The 25829-nt window shown below is 53.4% G+C and overlaps 1 protein-coding gene across 1 annotated transcript in view; it reads right to left on the bottom strand.

Annotated features, from left to right (window-relative positions):
- LOC147748405 (volume-regulated anion channel subunit LRRC8E-like) overlaps positions 1-2424 on the bottom strand; it is a 188786-nt gene extending 186362 nt beyond the window's left edge. The window contains exon 1 of the mRNA XM_086961219.1: positions 1664-2424. The gene's annotated coding sequence lies outside the window, so the exon portion shown is untranslated. The remainder of the gene's footprint in view (positions 1-1663) is intronic.
- Positions 2425-25829: the final 23405 nt, after the last annotated feature.

Below are 25829 nucleotides of genomic sequence, written 5' to 3'. Positions count from 1 at the left end.
CTGGCACAGGGGGCTGTATGTACTAAGGACTGGACTTGAGCTATAGATAATTTGTGCACTGATGAGGTTATGCTTGGTTAAACTTGAACTGTGAGTTTTGTTCATTCAATAATGAGCATAAAGAGACGCTGGGGCCACATTGCATCAAGTTGCGGCTGTTTTCACAGAGTTGCAAGACTGGACGGAGGGACTGCACTCCACCAGACTGAAATCTCAAGCGGCCTCACGTCTGAGGTGAGCTCTCCAGTCAGTTACTGCTGCACTCACCAATCCAGTACCTGTAGTTTTAGGTTTCCCACATACGCCTAGGACCACAAATACTAGCATACAGAGCGACTTGTGCGGCAAAGACGCCCCAAGTTCTCACAGACCTCATGCTCGCCTGTAGGTGCACGTGCCTGCTCTGCCAACATCCACTTGCAGTTCGAGTTTTGCCCCTTTAAGAGTATCTTCCCTCTACCAGGATGCGGGGTAGAAAAGTGTGAACCCACATCTCACAATCGGGGGACAACTGCACACTCAGAAGCAGAGGGTCGCTCTTAGGACAAAGTGAGGCTTAGGGCGCAGCTGGCCCAATGCTATGAGTGCAACCCCATGCTGGGGCACGTAGGCCCCAATTTATGATGGGACAGTGAAGTTACAAGTCCCAGAACGCTTGCATCTATTGGATGAAAACCAAGACCTGGCTGCATGCGGCCTCAGGTCACCGGGCCAGGTAGCAGCTGGGTGGCGAGTCTTACATCAGGATCCCCATTTGAACCCGGCGAATCAGCGCTAGGATGGAGCAGTAGAGATTATGGTTGAATTACTCATGGCAATTGTAGCAAAAAAAAGAACAACATGGCGTGAAGGTAACGTGCCAGCCTCGGGGCCGGCCCAGGTCACACCGGGTGCATCTCTACCCACCTTACGGCGGAACTTTGAGGTATCCGGCGGTGCCAGTAAAGTATGTCAAACAGTGGAAAGCGACATTTGGCCATTTATGCCTTTGGAACTGTGGAATGGGCTCAAGACGAGTAGAACACGCCCGCTGTGCCACGCAGAGCATAACCAAGGAAGACTCCACCGCTGGGGTGGTGCCAGGCCAGCAAGCAAAGCGTACCACGGCTGAACGGTGGCACAGTCTGCGCTCTCCTCGGGTACACAGGGCATGGTCTGCCAACCCCTTGTAAGGGAGCACGGCACGGGGCACGCTCTGCCCTCCGAATACCAGTTCCCAGAGTGCATGGCACGGTCTGCGCCCCTGAGATAAGAGGCCCTCGTGCTCTCCCCAGAGACCCCCGCAGCTGCGTCACCCCTCTCCCACTCAAGGATTCCACTGGGTAACCTCCCTCCACCCCCACCCAAACAAACAGAGGTTGACGGTCATCCCGCTCACTCCAGCACGTCACCCACCCCTCCCCCGCCATTGGCAGCCTGGCATCGCAGGGTAGAAGTGGGAAAGGGCTGGGACCGGACAGCAGGGGCACAAAGCAGTTCATGGTTTTAGCGCCTGGAGCGACTCCCGCCAGCGTGGTCACTGCATAAGGGAGACCCACGTGGCCCCTATTCTGAGGCGTGCGCGCTTAGGATAAGGGAGGAGCGGTCGGCACAGAGGGCTAGCAGGGGCACTCTGAGGATGGGGGAGGGGGGTCTGGCACAGCGGGCTAGCAGGGGCACTCACCGGCTGGGGGGCTCCCTCCTCGCAGGCTCCGGAGGTCTCAGCTCCAGCGATGCTCAGCAGCACAGGCGCATCTCGGGCAACGGTCCGTCCGCTCTAGGAGTCCTAGTTGCGTCTCCTCCCCTCTCAGGTCTGCCCAGACGGCGCGGTCACCCTCCCGCCCTGCGCGGGAAGAGTCTCACCTCAGCCGGCAGCAGAGAGTGCAAACTCTAACACTCCGGGTCCAGGGAGCTGCGCCCCCTCTCCGCGAGGCCGGGATCTCTCCTTCCAGCCTCTGAGACGTGTCTGCTCTCACTTCACTGCAGGAAGTCTCTTGTCCCAGGCACAGGGGGTCTCTCCTTTCACCCCCGTGGAGTGCTTCTCTCCACCCAGGCTCGGGGAGGCTGCTCCACTCGCACCACAGTTGAAGTTTGCCAACACCTGGCCCAGAGGGGTCCCCTGAGTCCGCCCTCACAGCCTCGGGGCCTCCCCCTCTGTCTCTCCGGAGCAGAGAGACTCTTCCAGTGCCCGGCGAGTCTGTCTCACTCCAGGAGCAGAGAGACTCTCTCTTCCAGTGCCCGGCCTCTCTTCCAGTGCCCGGCGGGACTGTCTCACTCCAGGAGCCGCGCGTCTCTCCTCCAAGCCTCGCAGCTCCCGCTTCTCAGCCCCTACAGGTCTCCCTCTCGTCCCGGCAGGTCTCGCTCCTTCGCCTCAGGCTGGTGCGTTCTCCCCGGCCGGAGACCGTCCAAGCGTGGCGAGGAGTCGGCATGAATGAGCGGGTGTGTGCGCTCCTGCAGGGAGGGGCCCCGGGAACCAACCCAAAGAAACAACATAAATAAAGAGCAATTAGGAGGCGGAGAAGCAAAGCGCAGGAAAGGAAGAGAAGGAGGGGACGGGGGAGCAATTAACCCAACCTGAGAGACTCCTAAATCAGGGGGAGGGCGCCGCATGCCACCCCTACCCCCCTTCACCTCCTGGCAGCCGATACTCTGCTACAGCCAAAGCCAAGATACATGTGCGGTGGCGGCAGGAGTGAGGCGGTGTGCGCCTGTGAACCGGGCAGGCTGTTGCCCTCTGCCCCCTCCCGAAGCCGGCAAGGGGCGCAGAGTGAGTTTACAAAGTTACATATTTGCGCTAAAGGAAGCCGCACAGACCCCCAAATCTCCTGCGCGCCACCCTGCCACACACCACTCATGGCCTCCACTACTCGCACTCCACCCACAAGCCCAGGGCACACACGCCACACCACCAGAGCTCCCACGATTCCCAGGTCCATGCGCGGGTCCCCCGGCCAGGGAAAGTGTTTCTTCGCATTCTGGGGGTTGCACTCCACGTGATCACATTGTAAAATCAGGGTACAACCGTCCAAGTCCGATAATGCAAATACAAATCAGCTGGAGGACTGGATGAGCAACCCATACATGGGTCAGGGGAAACCAAGGGGCGCTCATACCACCCACTGCTGCACAGCACACTGCCCTACCCCACTCATGCCACCCAGTGTTACATACCGCACTGCCCCACCCCACTCATGCCATCCACTGCTGCACAGCACACTGCCCTACCCCACTCATGCCACCCAGTGTTCCATACCACACTGCCCCACCCCACTCATGCCATCCACTGCTGCACAGCACACTGCCCTACCCCACTCATGCCACCCAGTGTTACATACCACACTGCCCCACCCCACTCATGCCATCCACTGCTGCACAGCACACTGCCCTACCCCACTCATGCCACCCAGTCTTCCATACCACACTGCCCCACCCCACTCATGCCATCCACTGCTGCACAGCACACTGCCCTACCCCACTCATGCCACCCAGTGTTACATACCACACTGCCCCACCCCACTCATGCCATCCACTGCTGCACAGCACACTGCCCTACCCCACTCATGCCACCCAGTGTTACATACCACACTGCCCCACCCCACTCATGCCATCCACTGCTGCACAGCACACTGCCCCCCCCACTCATGCCATCCTCTGCTACACTTTTGTACCGTTTTGTTCCTCTGCTACACAGCACACTGCCCTACCCGACTCATGCCATCCAACGCTGCAAAGCAAAACCAAAGGGGATGATGGACGGAGTGTTGAACATTGCAAGCACTCACACCTCACAACTGATCGGGGTTAAATCCATCATCATTCTTTAACTCATACCACCACCTCAGTTCAGACATGGCCATATACAAATCAGTTGGACCCTGTGCCTCATGGGAACAGTCCAGCCTGAACTGCCAAGCCATGTCTTCCCTGGACCGGAAGCAAGCATCCTGGGACCGGTTTCTGGCTAACCAGCCATCATCAGCCAGGCTAGCTTGAATCCAGTGGCAAAGTGAGCAAGGGACCTACGTCTGGGCATACACTGCCAACTTAGGGTGAACAAAACAAAACCAAAGGGGATGATGGACGGAGTTTTGAACATTGCAAGCACTCAACCCCAGTCAACTGATCTGGGTTAAATCCATCATCATTCTTTAACTCATACCGCCACCCCAGTTCAGACATGGGCCCGAACTGCTAAGCCATGTCTTCCCTGGACCGGAAACAAGCATCCTAGGACCGGTTTCTGGCTAATCAGCCATCATCAGCCAGGCTAGCTTGAATCCAGTGGCAAAGTAAGCAAGGGACCTACATCTGGGCATACACTGCCATCTTAGGGTGAACAAAGCAAAACCAAAGGGGATGATGGACGGAATGCAAGCGCTTACCCCCAGTCAACTGATCTGGGTTTAATCCATCATCATTCTTTAGCTCACTCCGCCACCCCAGTTCAGACATGGCCATATGCAAATCAGTCTGACCCTGTGCGTCATGGGAACAGTCCAGCCCGAACTGCCAAGCCATGTCTTCCCTGGCCCTGAAACAAGCATATTGGGGCCGGTTTCTGGCTAATCAACCATCATCAGCCAGGCTAGCTTGAATCCAGTGGCAAGCAAAGTGAGCAAGAGACCCACGTCTGGGCATACCCTGCCAACTTAGGTCGAACAAAGCAAAACCAAAGAGGATGATGAACAGAGTCTTGAACATTGCAAGCACTCACCCCCAGTCACAGATCTGGGTTTAATCCATCGTTATTTTGCTCACCAAGCAACCCCAGTTCAGACTTGGCCATATGCAAATCAGTCTGACCCTGAGCTTCATGGGAACAGTCCAGCCCGAACTGCCAAGCCATGTCTTCAAACGCTGCACAGCACACTGCCCTACCCCACTCATGCCATCCAACGCTGCACAGCCCACTGCCCTCCCCCACTCAAGCTATCCATTGCTGCACAGCACACTGCCCCACCGCACTCATGCTATCCAACCCTGCGCAGCACATGGGCCTACCCCACTCATGCCCTCATACCATCCAATGCTGCACAGCACACTGCCCTACCCCACTCATGCCTCATGTCATCCAACACTGCACAGCACACTGCCCAACCCCACTCATGCCATCCAACGCTGCCAAGCACACTGCCCTACCCCACTCGTCACTCAACACTGCACAGCACCCTGCCCTACCCCACTTATGCCTTCCAACGCTGCACAGCACACTGCCCTGCCCCACTCAGACCACCCAACACTGCACAGCATACTGCCTTACCCCACTCATGCCATCCAACACTGCACAGCACACTACCCTACCCACTCATGCCATCCACTGCTGCACAGCACACTGCCCCACCCCACTCATGCCATCCAACGGTGCACAGCACACCGCCCCACTCATGCCACACACTGCTGCACAGCACAGTGCCCCACCCCACTCATGCCATCCACTGCTGCACAGCACACAGCCCTACCCCACTCATGCCTTCCAACTCTGCCGAGCACACTGCCCCACCCCACTCATGCCATCCAATGCTGCACAGCCCACTGCCCCCCACTCATGCCACCCAGTGCTGCACAGCACACTGCCCCACCCCACTCATGCCATCCACTGCTGCACAGCACACAGCCCTACCCCACTCATGCCCTCAACGCCATGCTTCAGAATTCACAATCCACAGACAGCACTCATGTGCCAAGCAATTAATTGCTATTATGCCCTGGGCTGGCACATATCTAGGGCGACAAGATCACCCCGTGACAACGAGACGCCACTGTTAGACCTGGCACCTTGGCGTGAGTTTCCCTTCCACTTTTTGCTGGTGTGCCTCCGATGTTTTGCTGGTTTTCCGCTACTCAGGGCACTGCGCCACGGCCAACCCGTGCCGCAGTGCAAGTGCTCCCTACTGTAAATTGTACATGTGATTGATGTCCATGATTGGTTCATTGGATTTACTGTTAGTCCCTAGTAAAGTGCACTAGGAGTGCCAGGGCTTGTGAATGCCAATACTGCTAGTGGGCCTGCAGCGCTAGTTGCGCCACCCACAGAAGCAGCCGTAAGATGTGTCTGGGGTCTGCCATCGCAGAACCCGCGTGCAGTCTCGTACTGTCATGCTGGCTGGGCAAGTGCACCCACTTGCCAGCCTCTAAACCTTCCCTTAACTTCATATCAGTCACCCCTATGGTAGGCCTGAGGGCAGGGTGCATTGTGAGTGTAAGGTAGGACAAGCTCTGATGTGTGTGGCATGTCCTAGTAGTGAATTACAACTAAATTCGTATTTCACTATTGTAAGGCTACCTGCTTCCTTTAGGCCAGAATGGGTTGCTGGAATTATTACACTCTATAATCCCAGCAGGCTCAGGAAGCATGGTAGAGAGTCATGTTTAGTATGCCTGAACTCAGGATGATAAAATATTTCTTTTAGTAAAGTTTATTTTAATATCCTGTGTTTGCAAATGCTAATTTTAGGAAGTTAGCATTTGCTTGCCTAGCCATTTCAGCCCGCCTCTGCTGGTATGTGTATCTGACTGTCTGGGATGTGTGAGTGACAGGGCTGGGGGATGACAGGTGGTGAATGCGAAGATTACACCTTAGTGGGAGGTAGGAGTGCCCCTTGACTCGAAATCTAGCTGTGCTCTGCCACCACAATGCTGGCTCCACCCTCCTGGGGAGCGACTGATGACTCAGCCGGCACCTGGCCCAGGAAGGGCGAAGCCCCATCAACAAGGTACTTCTGGCTGCCCCTGTCCACACAATGCTGGCTCCACCTCCTGTGGAGCGTCTGATGTGCCTGCCCCTCACACTGAAAGCAGAAGCCGGATTGCACCCAACAAAGTACTCAAGGACTGAAAGTGGCTATGCAAAGGCCCCCCTGGCCTGTAAGAACAAAAGAAATGCAGTATAAAAGAAGGAGCCTTGCTCCTTGTAAATTAGATCCTGTTTGTGCTACAGAAGAAACTCTGCCCGAAGAGAAGGACCTGGAAGGACAAGGAGGAGTGCTGTCTCTTGCCTGTGTCTGGTGCCTTGCTGCAGAAGGAGAGGAAAAGAAAAGACTACAAGAGGACTTTTGCTTTGTAAAACTTTGTGCCAAACTTTGCTGAGAGATCTCCAAGGGCTTGCTTGTGAACTTGCCCCCTGACCAGCGCCCCATGACCAGTGGGCGCTACCCCCTGACAGAGGAACCACTGCGAGACGCTGTCTCCCCTCTGCAAGTCTCTCCGGGAAAAGCGGAGCGCGCTGTGACCATCGCGCTCTTCAGCAACGCTCTGGGAGCTGCCCTCCCTCTAAACAAAGTGACCGCCGCCTGCTTGGCCCAGAAGCATCGTAAAGATCAGCCCAGCTGATCCGAGCACAGTGACTGACCCCGAGCTGCAGCTCGCAACGTGAAGAGAGGTGGCGCCCGGTGCCTGCTGGCCCCCCTTCGTGTCTTGTACCCCTGAACGCGCCGCCGCTGTCCGAGAAACAGCTGTTGCGTGGGGTGCCTGAACGTTGCCTGGATTGATAGAGGCCTGCGCCGAGGAGCGCTGTCCCCTAAGTGCGCCCTCCTGATCAGGACACCCGGAGGCGCTGGCCCCGTGCAACCCGGCCCGCACAGCAACGTCAACCCACGAGCCAGAGCCGAGCTGCTGCTCGCTCCAAGCACCGGACGGAAGACAACGCGACGCGGACTGCCGCATTGACCTGCGCCCCACCAACTCTCCCGCAAGGTACTGTTTCCTTCCCGCTGCCTCGCCCAGCCCTCGGAGCTGCGTGCGGAGCACTCCCAGGGCCCCCGCTCTCTCTCCCTCGTCAACCGCGCCCCGCCGCGCAGAGAGACCAGCGGACCGCTGGAGGAATCCTGGTAGACCGCCAGGGCCGAGAAAAGTACCGTGAGGAGCCCAGAATCTCCATTCTGGGGAAACCAGCTGAACAAGAACTGTTCTGAATCACTAACTGATTGTTGCTAAAGATAAGAACTGTGGCAACCTAATTGAAAGTACACTGGAACCGTTTTCGCATTGAATCAAGACTGTATTTACAAGCCTGCTTGAAATTTATATAAAGATATATATTTTTACAAATACAGTTTGGTGTCCTTGTGTGGTGGGTTGGTGGTGATGGTGTAATATTGCAAATGTTTAACCCTATGTGCCCCAGAGATTAGCCTAAGACTGCTTAAGCCACACTACCTAGAGGGTAAGCAGAGGTTGTCTTGAAGGTAACCCTCAGCCCTGACGAGGAAGAGAGAGTCCCTGCTTGTCGCTAGTACTACACTGCGCCAACTAGAGACTCCCCCTTCCTACATTGGACGCAGCGGTGAGGATCTCGAATTTACATTTGCAGTGTTTATACCTGAGCTTCTGACCATTGCACAGTGATTACAGTCCAGTTACTTGGCCACAGGCTTGTTTTTAATTTTGCCAAGAGAAGATCCCTGGTGTAGAAGCCATGCCAGGCACGAAGAGCCTGGATGGAGCGGAGTCCACGACCTCTGAGATGTTGGAGGTGGAATGGGATGCAGCAAAGCTGGATAATTACACCAGAAATGAACTGAAGTTTTTTTGCAAAAAGTTCAAGGTTCCACACGCAGTGTGTAGGAACAAACCAGAACTCTACAAAGCCCTGAAAGCCTGGATAGAGTCCAGAAAGGCCCCTGAGGATCAAGATGCACCTGAGGATCAGAATGCAACTGAGGAGCAGGGTGCACCTGTGGATCTGGTGGATCTCGAAAAACAAGACAGCGTGCACAGCTTTGGTAGAGGCCTGTCTCCAGAGGAGCTGGCAGACAGGAAGGAAACCAGGAATCACGAAAGAAAGCTGGCAGAATTAAAAACCCAACTGGAACTGGAGACCAAAAGAATGGCTCTGGAAGAGCGAAAGCACCAAATGGATTATGAATTGAAAATGAGGGAGATGAGTCTAAAAGAGAGAAGCTTGGATAATCCTCCCTCTGGTGGCAGCACAACGCCGGTGCAGGTAGAGTCAAGAGTTCACATCCCCAAAGATGTAGTAAAAGAGTTCTTTAAGGGGGATGACATAGGACAGTGGTTTAGGGCATATGAGGTAGCCATGTCCTCCCACCGGGTCCCTGACAAGGATTGGGGAGCGGGGTTGTGGGGAAGGTTCCTTAGCGAAGGGCGAGACACCCTGCTAGATTTGCCCATTGAAAACCAGAGATCCTATTCCCACATGAAAGAAGCTTTAATGAACAGGTATGGGCTTACCCCTGAAATGTATAGACAGAGGTTTAGGGGGTGTACTAAGCGGCCTGGGAATACGTATGTGGAGTATGTGACTTTTTTTGCAGAGCACTGGATGGTTGGGTGAAGGGTAGCAAAGTGAATGATTTTCAAGGTCTCTTTGATTTAATTGCATGGGAGCACTTGTCTGATCACTGTTTTCCTGAGTTACGCCAACACCTGATTGATAGCAAGCTGTCCAACCCGAGGAAGCTTGCTGAGGAGGCGGACCGCTGGCTCAGCACCAGGGTCCACAAGGGTCCAGTGGGAGACTCCGCCAAGGGTGGGCAGGGTCCCCAGCAGAAGAGTGGGGGGGACAAGGGAAAACAGAAAGGGTTCCAAAAAGGCCCCCAAAGTAATCCCCAAGGGGACCAGCAGAAAGGTTCTCAGCCTCCCCCACCCCCAAAGCAGAATGGGGCCCCGACAGGTAGACCTGTTCCAAAGGGGCCCTTCAATTGTTTCAGATGTGGTGAGCCGGGGCACATATCCAGTGACCCCAAGTGTCGCCTGTTTGGAAAACCCGCACCCACTGGTGCTCCGCCCCGTCATGTGACTAGTGTTCACTTAGGAGAAGAAGTGATGGTCCCGGGGGGTGGAGATCCCGTTCAGATGACCCTAATCTCTCTAGGAGACAGTGAGATGGTCCCTACAAACTACCTGCCCTCTAACACTAAGAAATATGGGCAGGTGGTGATCATCAATGGTAAGGAAGCTGAGGCTCTTAGAGATACAGGAGCCAGTGTGACTGCAGTGAGGCAGCACCTGGTGTCTCAAGAGCAGGTTGTACCCCATGCCTACTGTAGGGTTATCAATGCTGATAATTCAGAGAGTCAGTGTCCGATGGCTCAAGTTCCCTTCGGGTGGGGGGGGGGGTCTCTGGTACTCTGCAGGTCTGTGTGAGGAAAACCATGCCTGTTGACTGTTTGCTAGGGAATGACTTGGAGCACTCCCCTTGGGAAAAGGTGGAGAAGACGACTCACCTGAAGATGGTGGGTCTACCTGACTGGGCGTGCGTGACCACCCGGTCGATGGCAGCCAGTAGGGGTGATCAAGAGGTCCTGGGGCCTGAAGGAGAGGCCCAGGAACCAGCCTTAGGGAGAAGGCGCAGGGGGCGCGGGAAACCGGCCCCTGAAGTTCCCACGGTCCAGGAGGAAGCAGACCTTGAGGGGGATGCCCTGGAGCCTACAGGGGAACAGATTGCTGAACTGGGGGACCTGCCTGAGCTGACCCATTGGCAGCAAGAAGGAGGACCCTCCAGGGAGGAATTCTGCAGGGAGCAGAAAGAATGCCCTTCTCTCGTGGGTATGCGGCAGCAGGCTCTAGACCAGGCCAATGGTGTTCAGGCCAAAACACATTATGTGTACTGGGAGAACGACCTCCTGTATTCAGAGCCTAAGGCTGCTGAACCTGGGTCAGCCCGTGTGCTGGTGGTACCCCAGAAGTTCAGAGCCTTCCTACTGGGGCTGGCTCACGATGTGCCTTTAGCAGGACATTTGGGGATGGACAAGACCTATGACAGGCTTGTCACCCACTTTTACTGGCCCCAAATGCACAAGAGCTCAGACGCTCATTGTAGGACCTGTCCGACTTGCCAGGCAAGTGGGAAGAGCGGAGGGAAGAACAAGGCTCCCCTCCAACCCTTCCCTGTGGTCGGTACGCCATTCCGAGTGGGTATTGACATTGTTGGGCCTCTGGACCCCAAGACAGCCATGGGCAACAGGTTCATCCTGGTCTTGGTGGATCATGCCACCCGGTACCCTGAAGCCATCCCTCTGAGGACAGTGACGGCCCCCGTGGTGGGACGTGCACTGATGGGAATTTTCTCACGAGTAGGATTCCCTCTAGAGGTGGTGAGCGACAGGGGGACCAACTTCATATCCAAGTATATGAAGTCCCTTTGGCAAGAGTGTGGTGTAACCTACAAGTTCACCACGCCTTACCATCCCCAAGGAAACGGGTTGGTTGAGAGGTTCAATCGAACCCTGAAAGGCATGATCATGGGCCTGGAAGGTCCAATGAGGCGTAAGTGGGACGTCCTCTTACCATGCATGCTCTTTGCATATCGCGAGGTACCACAGAAGTCCCTAGGGTTCAGCCCCTTTGAACTGCTGTACGGTCACCCCGTGAGAGGACCACTGAGTTTGGTAAAGGAAGGCTGGGAGCAATCTCCCAGGAAACCTCCCCAGAATGTATATAGCTACATGCTGGCCTTCAGAAACCAAACCAGGCGCTTCAGACAACTTGCCGAGGCAAACCTGGAAGCCAGCCAGGAGGAGATGAAGCGGTGGTACGACCAGAATGCCACTCTGGTCGAGCTTCAGCCTGGACAAGAGGTGTATGTCCTGGCCCCAGTGGAACCCTGTGCCCTTCAGGATAAGTGGACAGGTCCATTTGAGGTTGTGGAGCGCAAGAGCCCAGTGACATACTTGGTGGACATGAAAACGCCCAGGAACCCTTTGAGGGTCCTACATGTCAACCGCCTCAAGCCCCACTTAAGAAGGTCCGAAGTGGGAATGTTGTTGGCAACTGATGATGGAATGGAGGAGGAGTCGGAGCCTCTTCCTGACCTCTTAGTGGCCTGTGAGAAAGACGGGTCAGTGGATGGAGTTAACCTCTCACCCACCCTGACCCCCGAACAACAGGAAGACTGCCGCCAGTTGCTGGGGCAGTTTCCAGACCTGTTCTCCCTGGTTCCTAGTGTCACGGATTGGTGCGTCCATGATGTGGACACAGGAGACAGCTTACCTGTGAAGCATAAGGCTTACAGAGTGACTGACAGGGTCCGGGCCTGCATTAAGGAGGAAGTCTCCAAAATGCTTGCCCTTGGGGTGGTTGAGTCTTCCAGCAGTCCTTGGTCCAGCCCCGGGTCTTGGTCCCGAAGGCTGCTGCGCCGGGAGCCACACCTGAACTCCGGTTCTGTGTGGACTACAGAGGACTCAATTCAGTCACCAAGACTGATGCGCACCCCATCCCCAGAGCTGATGAGCTCATTGATCGGCTAGGGGCTGCCAAGTTCCTCAGCACGTTTGATTTAACGTCTGGGTACTGGCAGATCGCCTTGACCGATGGGGCAAAGGAGAGGTCGGCATTCTCTACACCAGATGGGCATTTCCAGTTCCGGGTTATGCCATTTGGAATGAAGAATGCCCCTGCCACCTTTCAGAGATTGGTCAACCAGGTGCTGGCTGGGCTGGATGAGTTCAGTGCCGCCTACCTGGATGACATCGCGGTGTTCAGTGGCAGCTGGCCCGAACACCTGCGACACCTCTGGGAAGTGTTGATGGCCCTGCGCAGAGCAGGCCTCACAATCAAGGCAAGCAAGTGCCAGATTGGGCAGGGTTCAGTGGTGTACTTGGGACACCAAGTGGGGAGTGGCAAGGTGGCACCCTTGCAACCCAAAATTGAGACCATCCTGGCTTGGGAACCCCCCAAGACCCAGACTGCAGTGAGAGCCTTCCTGGGGCTCACTGGGTATTACAGGAGGTTTGTCAAGGGCTATGGCACGATTGTGACCCCCTTGACAGAGGTGACTTCGAAGAAGCAGCCCAGGAATGTGATTTGGACTGACACCTGTCAGAAGGCTTTTGACACCCTGAAGACTGCCATGTGCACGGCGCCCGTGCTCCTGGTCCTGATTTCTCCAAGGAATTCATAGTGCAAAAAGACGCTTCAGAACATGGTGTTGGGGCTGTCATTTCACAGATGACTGAGGAGGGCTTTGACCAACCCGTAGCCATCATCAGTAGGAGGTTACTTCCACGGGAAAGTAGGTGGAGTGCAATAGAGCGAGAAGCATTTGCTGTGGTCTGGGCGCTGAAGAAGCTAAGACCCTACTTGTTTGGGTCTCACTTCCGAGTTCAGACGGACCACAGGCCCCTCAGATGGTTGATGCAAATGAGTGGTGAGAACCCGAAACTGTTGAGGTGGTCCATTTCTCTACAGAGTATGGACTTTACGGTGGAACACCGCCCTGGCACAGATCACGCCAACGCTGATGGTCTGTCCAGATTTTTCCGCCTTAGTGATGTGGAACTCCCTGGGGAAGGGTAGTTCCCCCCACATTTCAGCTGGAGGGGACACGTGTTAGACCTGGCACCTTGGCGTGAGTTTCCCTTCCACTTTTTGCTGGTGTGCCTCCGATGTTTTGCTGGTTTTCCGCTACTCAGGGCACTGCTCCACGGCCAACCCGTGCCGCAGTGCAAGTGCTCCCTACTGTAAATTGTACATGTGATTGATGTCCATGATTGGTTCATTGGATTTACTGTTAGTCCCTAGTAAAGTGCACTAGGAGTGCCAGGGCTTGTGAATGGCAATACTGCTAGTGGGCCTGCAGCGCTAGTTGCGCCACCCACAGAAGCAGCCGTAAGATGTGTCTGGGGTCTGCCATCGCAGAACCCGCGTGCAGTCACGTACTGTCATGCTGGCTGGGCAAGTGCACCCACTTGCCAGCCTCTAAACCTTCCCTTAACTTCATATCAGTCACCCCTATGGTAGGCCTGAGGGCAGGGCGCATTGTGAGTGTAAGGTAGGACAAGCCCTGATGTGTGTGGCATGTCCTAGTAGTGAATTACAACTAAATTCGTATTTCACTATTGTAAGGCTACCTGCTTCCTTTAGGCCAGAATGGGCTGCTGGAATTATTACACTCTATAATCCCAGCAGGCTCAGGGAGCATGGTAGAGAGTCATGTTTAGTATGCCTGAACTCAGGATGATAAAATATTTCTTTTAGTAAAGTTTATTTTAATATCCTGTGTTTGCAAATGCTACTTTTAGGAAGTTAGCATTTGCTTGCCTAGCCATTCCAGCCCGCCTCTGCTGGTATGTGTATCTGACTGTCTGGGATGTGTGAGTGACAGGGCTGGGGGATGACAGGTGGTGAATGCGAAGATTACACCTTAGTGGGAGGTAGGAGTGCCCCTTGACTCGAAATCTAGCTGTGCTCTGCCACCACAATGCTGGCTCCACCCTCATGGGGAGCGACTGATGACTCAGCCGGCTCCTGGCCCAGGAAGGGCGAAGCCCCATCAACAAGGTACTTCTGGCTGCCCCTGTCCACACAATGCTGGCTCCACCTCCTGTGGAGCGTCTGATGTGCCTGCCCCTCACACTGAAAGCAGAAGCCGGATTGCACTCAACAAAGTACTCAAGGACTGAAAGTGGCTATGCAAAGGCCCCCCTGGCCTGTAAGAACAAAAGAAATGCAGTATAAAAGAAGGAGCCTTGCTCCTTGTAAATTAGATCCTGTTTGTGCTACAGAAGAAACTCTGCCCGAAGAGAAGGACCTGGAAGGACAAGGAGGAGTGCTGTCTCTTGCCTGTGTCTGGTGCCTTGCTGCAGAAGGAGAGGAAAAGAAAAGACTACAAGAGGACTGTAGGAAGGTGGCTACCTGACTATGGTTACCCCAGATTTTTTGCCTTGTGTTTAGCAGGTTTTCGACTTAGTTGGCCTGGTTCCCTGCTAATCAGGGCCCCAGGCTATCTGCTCTCTCTGTAAAATGGATTCCATGTACCCTAGGTACATACCACAATTGGAAATGGACTCCTTGTCAGCCCCTGTACTATGCACTATAGGTGCTCAGGGCATAGGTGCCACCAAGACCTACCAGGGGCTGAAGCATAGCTTTTGCCACCCCTGGCTGGTTCTTAAATTGACACAACTGGCTGATCACTCAGCTGGGGCAAGTGGGTGTAATCACCCCTTGCTTAGATATAGTATACCTATATCTAAACCTATATCTGGACACATATATAGCCTGTAAGCCACTCCTATGGAAGGCCTCATCAATCCTGGAGGCACAGTGCGTGGTTTTATGTGAGATGGTGCTCTGGCATGAGCTGAGCCTGTCTGCAGCTGTCGGGAACAACTCCCTAAGCTGATCCGGGATAATGCCATACCATATACTCTTAAGCGCCTTATAATCCTCGCGGTTATATAGCAACTTTGGTTTGGCTTTATCAAAACATGTCGTGTAAGGTGTCATACGAATTGGAATACTACCCCCTCGCCAGTTCTGGTGACGGGGGTAGCATTCCACCCTTCTAGAGGGAGAAGACATGTTACTTCACTGAAACGCGGTTGATTTAAAATGAGCCTCAGATCCACAAAATGGATGCCCCTGCCACAGACACGGGTCTGGCCTCCTGCTGCTGACCGAAACCCGGCAGAGGAGGCCTGGACAAAGAGTTTCCTGTCACAGGGCGGTGTCAAACCACCCCAGACAGGAGATAGTGGATTGGAGTAGGGAGGTTTCAAAGAAACCAGACACTGCCTGGGGAGCACAAGGCTGCCCCTTGCATAATCCGGCCAAACCGGTTCTGGGGCCTCCCAGCCCCTGTCCCAGCGCGGCCAGGATCAAAGGAGAGGGGTGTAACCACCCCCTTCCTGGGTCCCACCCATAGGAGGGGACCTAGCAGGATGTCCAACCCCCCAGATTCGAATAAGAGGGGGAGCAGTCCCAATGCAACTCAGATCATCCTGAAGAAACATAAGAAACGAATTCTGGACCCTTCGACTTTCTACACGACGTGAGAAGACTGAAGAATCTCCCTTGTGGTCAAGGAGTGACCACCCTGTGCAAACAGGCACCATCCAGCCCTCGACCCTTGCTTTGTTGCAGTTCCCGCCGGAACTCGAGCGACAGAGATCGACGAGATCAAGCTTGCCTGCTTTCTACCTGCCCGATCCACAGTCCCTGCAGAGCTGAGACCCGTGGAGGCGACCGGAAGCGTGGGGCACGCCATCTTGAAAAGGCCACGAGACGCTGACCGTGCAGCCCACGAGTGACCCTCGAAGCTGTGCACCGGGGTTTGAGAAGCCTCAGCCCCGAGCTCCACTTGCACCAAAGCTCACCCCTCCACACTCGACGAGTGCTGCGTGGGGCCCTTCTGCTTGTGTGGGCTCGACGCGTTGGCCCGGTCACTTGCCAGCTGGCTTGTGGCCCCTGTGCCGACGAAACTTGAAATACGACTCGTTTTTCTGGTTGCTCCAGATCTGCACCAGCTCCTGTGAAAAGGAGCCCCCACTCTGACCCTCCTGGTTCGAGTGATAAGCAATCTCCCGGTTCCGCGTGGATTGCTTTTGCCAAGTGCTGTTTGCTGCAATCTTGAAGCCGACGGTGCCGACGGCGAGAGCCTACGTGGGACAGATCGTGACCTGCTCCTGGACATCGCAGATGCCCCAGAGCCTACGTGACAGCGGAGAGAAGCCTATCGACAACCGCCTGATAGCGCCCGACATTGCCTGGTTCCGTCCTGGTTCCACCCTGGTCACTGCTGAGTGACCCAGACTCTGTCCCCTCTGCTTTCAGGTACTTTTCTACTTCGATCCACCCTTGGATCGCACCGGACACTTCTGCTTCACATCGCCTGCAGCTGCAACAGCTTCAAGCACCAAGAACCTGCGTGACAGAACCCGACGCCACTTCGACCCTGTGCACCCACGGCCTGTGGGTGAGGTAACATTGCAACGCCGGTGTTCCCACACTGGTACACACCTCTAGGGTCTGTGTCTAAAGTTTTGTGTTCCTAGGTTCAGCGGAAGTATCTTTTAATTCACTTTAACTAACTTTTACGCACCATTGACAGTGCATTGGTGCGCGCCGCACTTTCCGTGCTGCACCCATCTCCTGTGGGCTACTCCCGACTTCATCATTGCTAGTCCTGACTGCTCCCAGCGAATCTCTAGGCCCTAGGCCTAACCATTGTTCGATAAGTGTTACTTATACCACTTTTTTAGTATATGGTCTGAGTGGCCACCCGCCCTCATCCATAATTGTGCAACTTTATATGTTTTACTGTGCTTTTGATTTAACGCTTGTGCCCCTTTCCTCATAAAGAGTACTGGGGAGTAATTTAGAAATAAATACATATATTTTTATAATATATACTTGTGTGGTGTCCTTTCATTTGATTACAGGATTGTATGTGGTAAAACAGCTCGCTTAACACGACCTCTTAAGTTAAGCCTTTAAGGCTGCTTAGTCCATGCTACCACTAGGATAGCTTGTCTAACAAGGTTGACTTACAACCAGACATCTTTGGGGTTTGTTTGGACTGATACCCAGTGGTTCCAGAATTGGAAACACTACATATCAGGCCAACTTCTCACATTGGTGTGCAGCGGTGCGGATTTGAGCTTGCTGTTTGTTTTACCATTGCAATCTTTATCAAATTGAAAGATCACATCAAGTACCTCTAGGTACATATAAATCAAAAGCTTAGCATATTAAGTTCTACTGAACTTAGTAGTTGTAGATTAAAGGGATTAGCACACCCTGACTACAACTCACTAGCAAGGTACAGTAGGAAACCACTTAGTGTAGGTAAGTGCATCACTTACACCTCACTAGCAGTCATGTCTGATACAGGTAGAGCCTCAGGCTCTGCTCCTGTAATAGTTGATCCTATAGGGACAACATCCAGATATGACAACCTTAGCCACAAAGACCTGAGTGCCTTGTGCACAGCCAGGGGGCTAAAAAGGGGCAGAGGCCCTACCATTCCTTCCCTAATAGCTATCCTAGAAAAGGATGACTTAGATAAGGTGAGTCAGGCTCCCTTAGAAACAGGTGAAGGGATAAACTCCCCTGAGAATGAGGATCTTCCTGACAATGAAGTAGTGGAGGAGGAGGAAGAGGAAGACTCTGATTTAGAAGAGCCTGAAGATCAGGATCAGGGGGGAAACCAGGTACAGGTTGCCAGGCTTAACCAGGCCAACTTGGACCTACATGAGAATGGAGAGGGCCAGCACCACTCCAGATCTCATAACCAAATTCTCCCAGGCAACAGGAGGGTGAGATCTCCATCAGGGGACTCTCATCTTTCTAGTGCCTCAAGAGAATCTCAAAGAGGGATGACTTCCTCCCAGAGAAAAGAGCATAGGGCCAGGATGAGGGCTGTCCAACTCCAAATAGAAAGGGAAGAGGTAGCCTTGGCTCAAGCTAAACTTGCTTTAGCAAGAGAAATAAAATTGTGTGGCTTAGATGCCACTGGTGGCAGCAAAGTTCCTAAAGAGAAACCCAGGTCCTATGATAGTAGAAACCTGACAAAGATTGTGCCCCCCTATCAGGAAGGGGATGACATCCACAAATGGATGACTGCTCTGGAGAGAGCCTGCATGGTACAGCAGGTTCCTGACGAACAGTGGGCAGCAATCTTATGGTACTCCTTTTCAGAGAAAGGGAGGGATAGGCTCCTCACTGTCAGACATGAGGATGCCAGCAATTACAAAGTCCTGAAGAGTGTTCTGATAGATGGGTTTGGCTTAACCACTGAGCAGTACAGGTTAAAGTTCAGAGATACCCAGAAGACACAGACTCAGGACTGGACTGATTTTGTTGATTGTGCAACTAAGGCTCTGGAGGGTTGGCTGAATGGCAGCAAAGTACATGACTTCACAGGATTGTATAATTTGATTATGAGGGAGCAGATCCTTAGTAATTGTCAGAACCAGCTCTTACACCAGCACCTGGTGGACTCAGATTTGACCTCTCCCCAAGAATTGGGAAAGAGGGCAGATAAGTTGGTCAGAACCAGGATTAGGCCTAAGAATCAGGACAATAACCAGAAGAAGGAGTCTACCAAGCCTCAAGATAAGGGTGGGGATAAAAGTAAAGAAAACACTTCCCCAGGGCCCCAAAACTCCAAGAAGGGGGGTGGGTCCCACGACACTTCTTCAACAGAGAAAAAGCCTTATTGCCATGCCTGTAAACAGGTTGGGCATTACAAAACAGACAGCTGTTGTCCCAAGAATGGCAATAAAGAAAACATACCTCCAAAGCCAGCTCCAACACCTCCTGTTACTGTTAGCAGTAATACCCCAGGAAGTGGGAGCACACCCAGGAATCTGGGTGGGTTTACTTTTGGAGCCCAGGTGGACCCTGGCCTATCCAGATCCCCATCCCCAAATGATCTTGTTTATGAGACTGGCATGGGCTTTGCCAACTTCTCAGTTTGCCCAAATACCTTGAGCAAATATAGACAAGAACCCATCATCAATGGTTTGAAAGTTGAAGCTTTTAGAGACACAGGGGCTAGCATCACCATGGTGGCTGACTGTATAGTCCCCTCTAAGCAACTTTTACCTGGTGCCACATACCAGGTAACAAACATTGATGGCATCCAAACAAATCATCCCATGGCAGTAGTAAGTCTCAGCTGGGGAGGTGTCATTGGCCCAAAGAGAGTGGCAGTGTCACCAAACTTGCCTGTAGACTGTCTACTGGGTAATGATTTGGAAATCTCAGCCTGGGCTGAGGTTGAACAGGAAATCCATTCTAGAATGGTAAATTCCAATGGAAAGGTTAGTGGGGCTGTACTGGCTATAGCCCCAATTCAAGATGTCCTTCCTGAAAGGGTTGGTAGGGCTGAGCAACTCTCTGCCCCATCTTTACCAGAAGCTCTTCCAAAACAGAATAGCAAAGCTGTTATGATAACAGCAGAAACCCAAACTGAGTCTCCTCCTGAAAAGGTTGGTGGGGCTGTGATGGCCACAGCCCAAACTCAAACAGATATGTGTGTTGTGAAGCCTGAAATGATGGATCACTCCACCCAAACTGAGAGCATGGAGGAGGAAGAGAAATCTCCCCCTCACCAGACAGTAGGACAGGATCAGCCTCCTCAGGGAACTGATCTTACCCCTGATGAAGGAACTGCCCCAGAGGTTGTTAGGCCTGGCCTGACAGAGCCTCTGATGGCAGTGGACCCTTCTCAGGTGGGATCCAGTCTGGAGCAGGTAACCTGCCCCTCTCTACCTTGCCTTAGTCAGCCCAGGGCTGCAGAGGACAAGAAGGACAGTGAGACCCAGAGGGCCCCCTGTCAAATAAAGCACCCCCGTCAACAGATTAGGGGCACCAAAACTAGTAGCCCTAGTAAGGTGAAAACTTTAAAAACTCCTGAGGGAGCCCCCTTAAAAGTAGTTAGGGACCTCCCACAGATGGATTCTGTTGGGCACAGCCAAACCTGGGACCCAAAGGGCCCAAACCTGAACTGTCCCTCCAGGAAACCAAACAGAGGGACCCAGCCTCCAGCTTTAGGTAGCCAGAGGTTGACCCTGAGACCTCATTGCAACTCAGTTGAAGAAAGAAAGGCCCACATGGTGGAAGATAATTGAAGGAAGTTGAGCCCAAAATTAGTGGAGCCTCACTTCAATACTCCATATCCAAACCAGCCTTTAACTTTGCATAAACACACCCAAGGTAGTGATTCCCTATGGTGGAGACCCTCTAATACCCCTAGGGTGAGGGACTGCTTAGTGGACCATGAGACAGGGGGTACCCATGCTAGTGCAGGTACTTCCTTATATGGCCACTCAGGCAATATAGGCTTACCTGGCCAAGGATAGCCTTATCTCCTTTCGTTTGGGGGGGGGGGGGTTATGTAGGAAGGTGGCTACCTGACTATGGTTACCCCAGATTTTTTGCCTTGTGTTTAGCTGGTTTTCGACTTAGTTGGCCTGGTTCCCTGCTAATCAGGGCCCCAGGCTATCTGCTCTCTCTGTAAAATGGATTCCATGTACCCTAGGTACATACCACAATTGGAAATGGACTCCTTGTCAGCCCCTGTACTATGCACTATAGGTGCTCAGGGCATAGGTGCCACCAAGACCTACCAGGGGCTGAAGCATAGCTTTTGCCACCCCTGGCTGGTTCTTAAATTGACACAACTGGCTGATCACTCAGCTGGGGCAAGTGGGTGTAATCACCCCTTGCTTAGATATAGTATACCTATATCTAAACCTATATCTGGACACATATATAGCCTGTAAGCCACTCCTATGGAAGGCCTCATCAATCCTGGAGGCAGAGTGCGTGGTTTTATGTGAGATGGTGCTCTGGCATGAGCTGAGCCTGTCTGCAGCTGTCGGGAACAACTCCCTAAGCTGATCCGGGATAATGCCATACCATATACTCTTAAGCGCCTTATAATCCTCGCGGTTATATAGCAACTTTGGTTTGGCTTTATCAAAACATGTCGTGTAAGGTGTCATACGAATTGGAATACTACCCCCTCGCCAGTTCTGGCGACGGGGGTAGCATTCCACCCTTCTAGAGGGAGAAGACATGTTACTTTACTGAAACGCGGTTGATTTAAAATGAGCCTCAGATCCACAAAATGGATGCCCCTGCCACAGACACGGGTCTGGCCTCCTGCTGCTGACCGAAACCTGGCAGAGGAGGCCTGGACAAAGAGTTTCCTGTCACAGGGCGGTGTCAAACCACCCCAGACAGGAGATAGTGGATTGGAGTAGGGAGGTTTCAAAGAAACCAGACACTGCCTGGGGAGCACAAGGCTGCCCCTTGCATAATCCGGCCAAACCGGTTCTGGGGCCTCCCAGCCCCTGTCCCAGCGCGGCCAGGATCAAAGGAGAGGGGTGTAACCACCCCCTTCCTGGGTCCCACCCATAGGAGGGGACCTAGCAGGATGTCCAACCCCCCAGATTCGAATAAGAGGGGGAGCAGTCCCAATGCAACTCAGATCATCCTGAAGAAACATAAGAAACGAATTCTGGACCCTTCGACTTTCTACACGACGTGAGAAGACTGAAGAATCTCCCTTGTGGTCAAGGAGTGACCACCCTGTGCAAACAGGCACCATCCAGCCCTCGACCCTTGCTTTGTTGCAGTTCCCGCCGGAACTCGAGCGACAGAGATCGACGAGATCAAGCTTGCCTGCCTTCTACCTGCCCGATCCACAGTCCCTGCAGAGCTGAGACCCGTGGAGGCGACCGGAAGCGTGGGGCACGCCATCTTGAAAAGGCCACGAGACGCTGACCGTGCAGCCCACGAGTGACCCTCGAAGCTGTGCACCGGGGTTTAAGAAGCCTCAGCCCCGAGCTCCACTTGCACCAAAGCTCACCCCTCCACACTCGATGAGTGCTGCGTGGGGCCCTTCTGCTTGTGTGGGCTTGACGCGTTGGCCCGGTCACTTGCCAGCTGGCTTGTGGCCCCTGTGCTGACGAAACTTGAAATACGACTCGCTTTTCTGGTTGCTCCAGATCTGCACCAGCTCCTGTGAAAAGGAGCCCCCACTCTGACCCTCCTGGTTCGAGTGATAAGCAATCTCCCGGTTCTGCGTGGATTGCTTTTGCCAAGTGCTGTTTGCTGCAATCTTGAAGCCGACGGTGCCGACGGCGAGAGCCTACGTGGGACAGATCGTGACCTGCTCCTGGACGTCGCAGATGCCCCAGAGCCCACGTGACAGCGGAGAGAAGCCTATCGACAACCGCCTGATTGCGCCCGACATTGCCTGGTTCCGTCCTGGTTCCACCCTGGTCACTGCTGAGTGACCCAGACTCTGTCCCCTCTGCTTTCAGGTACTTTTCTACTTCGATCCACCCTTGGATCGCACCGGACACTTCTGCTTCACATCGCCTGCAGCTGCAACAGCTTCAAGCACCAAGAACCTGCGTGACAGAACCCGACGCCACTTCGACCCTGTGCACCCACGGCCTGTGGGTGAGGTAACATTGCAACGCCGGTGTTCCCACACTGGTACACACCTCTAGGGTCTGTGTCTAAAGTTTTGTGTTCCTAGGTTCAGCGGAAGTATCTTTTAATTCACTTTAACTAACTTTTACGCACCATTGACAGTGCATTGGTGCGCGCCGCACTTTCCGTGCTGCACCCATCTCCTGTGGGCTACTCCCGACTTCATCATTGCTAGTCCTGACTGCTCCCAGCGAATCTCTAGGCCCTAGGCCTAACCATTGTTCGATAAGTGTTACTTATACCACTTTTTTAGTATATGGTCTGAGTGGCCACCCGCCCTCATCCATAATTGTGCAACTTTATATGTTTTACTGTGCTTTTGATTTAACGCTTGTGCCCCTTTCCTCATAAAGAGTACTGGGGAGTAATTTAGAAATAAATACATATATTTTTATAATATATACTTGTGTGGTGTCCTTTCATTTGATTACAGGATTGTATGTGGTAAAACAGCTCGCTTAACACGACCTCTTAAGTTAAGCCTTTAAGGCTGCTTAGTCCATGCTACCACTAGGATAGCTTGTCTAACAAGGTTGACTTACAACCAGACATCTTTGGGGTTTGTTTGGACTGATACCCAGTGGTTCCAGAATTGGAAACACTACATATCAGGCCAACTTCTCACAAGGACTTTTGCTTTGTAAAACTTTGTGCCAAACTTTGCTGAGAGATCTCCAAGGGCTTGCTTGTGAACTTGCCCCCTGACCAGTGCCCCAGGACCAGTGGGCGCTACCCCCTGACAGAGGAACCACTGCGAGACGCTGTCTCCCCTCTGCAAGTCTCTCCGGGAAAAGCGGAGCGCGCTGTGACCATCGCGCTCTTCAGCAACGCTCTGGGAGCTGCCCTCCCTCTAAACAAAGTGACCGCCGCCTGCTTGGCCCAGAAGCATCGTAAAGATCAGCCCAGCTGATTCGAGCACAGTGACTGACCCCGAGCTGCAGCTCGCAACGTGAAGAGAGGTGGCGCCCGGTGCCTGCTGGCCCCCCTTCGTGTCTTGTACCCCTGAACGCGCCGCCGCTGTCCGAGAAACAGCTGTTGCGTGGGGTGCCTGAACGTCGCCTGGATTGATAGAGGCCTGCGCCGAGGAGCGCTGTCCCCTAAGTGCGCCCTCCTGATCAGGACACCCGGAGGCGCTGGCCCCGTGCAACCCGGCCCGCACAGCAACGTCAACCCACGAGCCAGAGCCGAGCTGCTGCTCGCTCCAAGCACCGGACGGAAGACAACGCGACGCGGTCTGCCGCATTGACCTGCGCCCCACCAACTCTCCCGCAAGGTACTGTTTCCTTCCCGCTGCCTCGCCCAGCCCTCGGAGCTGCGTGCGGAGCGCTCCCAGGGCCCCCGCTCTCTCTCCCTCATCAACCGCGCCCCGCCGCGCAGAGAGACCAGCGGACCGCTGGAGGAATCCTGGTAGACCGCCAGGGCCGAGAAAAGTACCGTGAGGAGCCCAGTATCTCCATTCTGGGGAAACCAGCTGAACAAGAACTGTTCTGAATCACTAACTGATTATTGCTAAAGATAAGAACTGTGGCAACCTAATTGAAAGTACACTGGAACCGTTTTCGCATTGAATCAAGACTGTATTTACAAGCCTGCTTGAAATTTATATAAAGATATATATTTTTACAAATACAGTTTGGTGTCCTTGTGTGGTGGGTTGGTGGTGATGGTGTAATATTGCAAATGTTTAACCCTATGTGCCCCAGAGATTAGCCTAAGACTGCTTAAGCCACACTACCTAGAGGGTAAGAAGAGGTTGTCTTGAAGGTAACCCTCAGCCCTGACGAGGAAGAGAGAGTCCCTGCTTGTCGCTAGTACTACACTGCGCCAACTAGAGACTCCCCCTTCCTACAGCCACTTTTCCTTTCCCTGGCTTTGCTATTACATATCATTGTTATGAGGTGTGTTGGTGCTGTGGGCTCAGTTAAAATGACACAAGACCATTGTAGCTCACAGCATACTCTGATATGTTAAATGAAAATTTAGAACTGGAAAAGTTTTGTCCCAGTGACATGGAGTCATCTTGTCACCCTAAACACTGCAAGCTACCACTGTCCTCCCATGCCATTACATACTATACCCCGCACTGCCCGCTGCACGTAGGTTCTCCACTGGCGCAAAAAAGCACTCACGCCCTACACATAGATGCATATTGTCGGCCCCTTGTAGTCACTTATACTGTAGTTATTTGTAACTCTGGTTGAGAAGGAAATGAGGGGAGTGAAGAGACAGTGATCCCCCTGGTTATTCCTCATTACTCTCCAGTAATCTACCCACAGATTGCAGTTGTTCTCGGCATTAACATTCTCCTGGAATCATTTTAGAGGTCGACAAGCCACTGAAAGCTTGAGCCGGGCTCAAGTCAGATGCCTGGCTCTTGCTGAGCTCGAGGTCCCCTTGGACTGAGCCCAAATCGAGCCAAGCTTTCGTCTGATTTCTGCCTGCCTCCCACACTCTAACCTAATGCAAGAATAATTTAAGAAACCACATCAACCTTTGATGTGAACATGAGAGGGAAAGAGATACCTGTCCCCACTATGGCCTTCCATAATACTGCCAATATCTGTGCCCTCATTCTGTGTTATCGTAGCGCTTTGTTGATCTCTGCCATTATCTGTGCCCTGCTCGCATTATTTGTTGCTGCTTGCAATTTGCCTGCGTGACACGTATAGCGCTTTCAGTGCATAGCCCACATCGTGCTTGTGTAACCCCGTAGCGCTTTTTATTATCAGTTCGCATTGCTTGTTTAATTATTTATTATTGTGCCTTATTGTGCCGGTGCCCACATCTGTGATACTTCCTTATCTGTGCCCCAATCTCGTCCTGCTGCAACTTCGGTTTGCAGCCATTTTGTTGTTGTTTAGTTGCCTCCCAGCCCGACCCTCCACCACACTCCCGCCTCCCAGCTGACCCTCCCACGCTCCGCCCCCCCTCCACTCTCCACATAAGACAGATGGACCTACGCGCAGCGGTCGCGCCGAAGGTGCGCCAAAGGTAAGCCCGTCTACGCCCGTCCGCGCCTGGACCGCGCCCAGCGCCAGACCCCCTGGTCCCCGCATCACCCATCCCTCTCGCATTACATACGACGCCTCTACCCTCTTAGCACTTAACCCCGGCCGACTCCCTAACTGCGCCCAAACAGCACCAGGACACACCCATGG

The sequence above is a fragment of the Lissotriton vulgaris genome, chromosome 1_1 (genome assembly GCF_964263255.1).
Source record: "Lissotriton vulgaris chromosome 1_1, aLisVul1.2, whole genome shotgun sequence".
Taxonomy (NCBI): domain Eukaryota; kingdom Metazoa; phylum Chordata; class Amphibia; order Caudata; family Salamandridae; genus Lissotriton; species Lissotriton vulgaris.
Note: the sequence above shows the minus strand (reverse complement) of the source record. Positions and strands in the feature narration are given on the sequence as shown.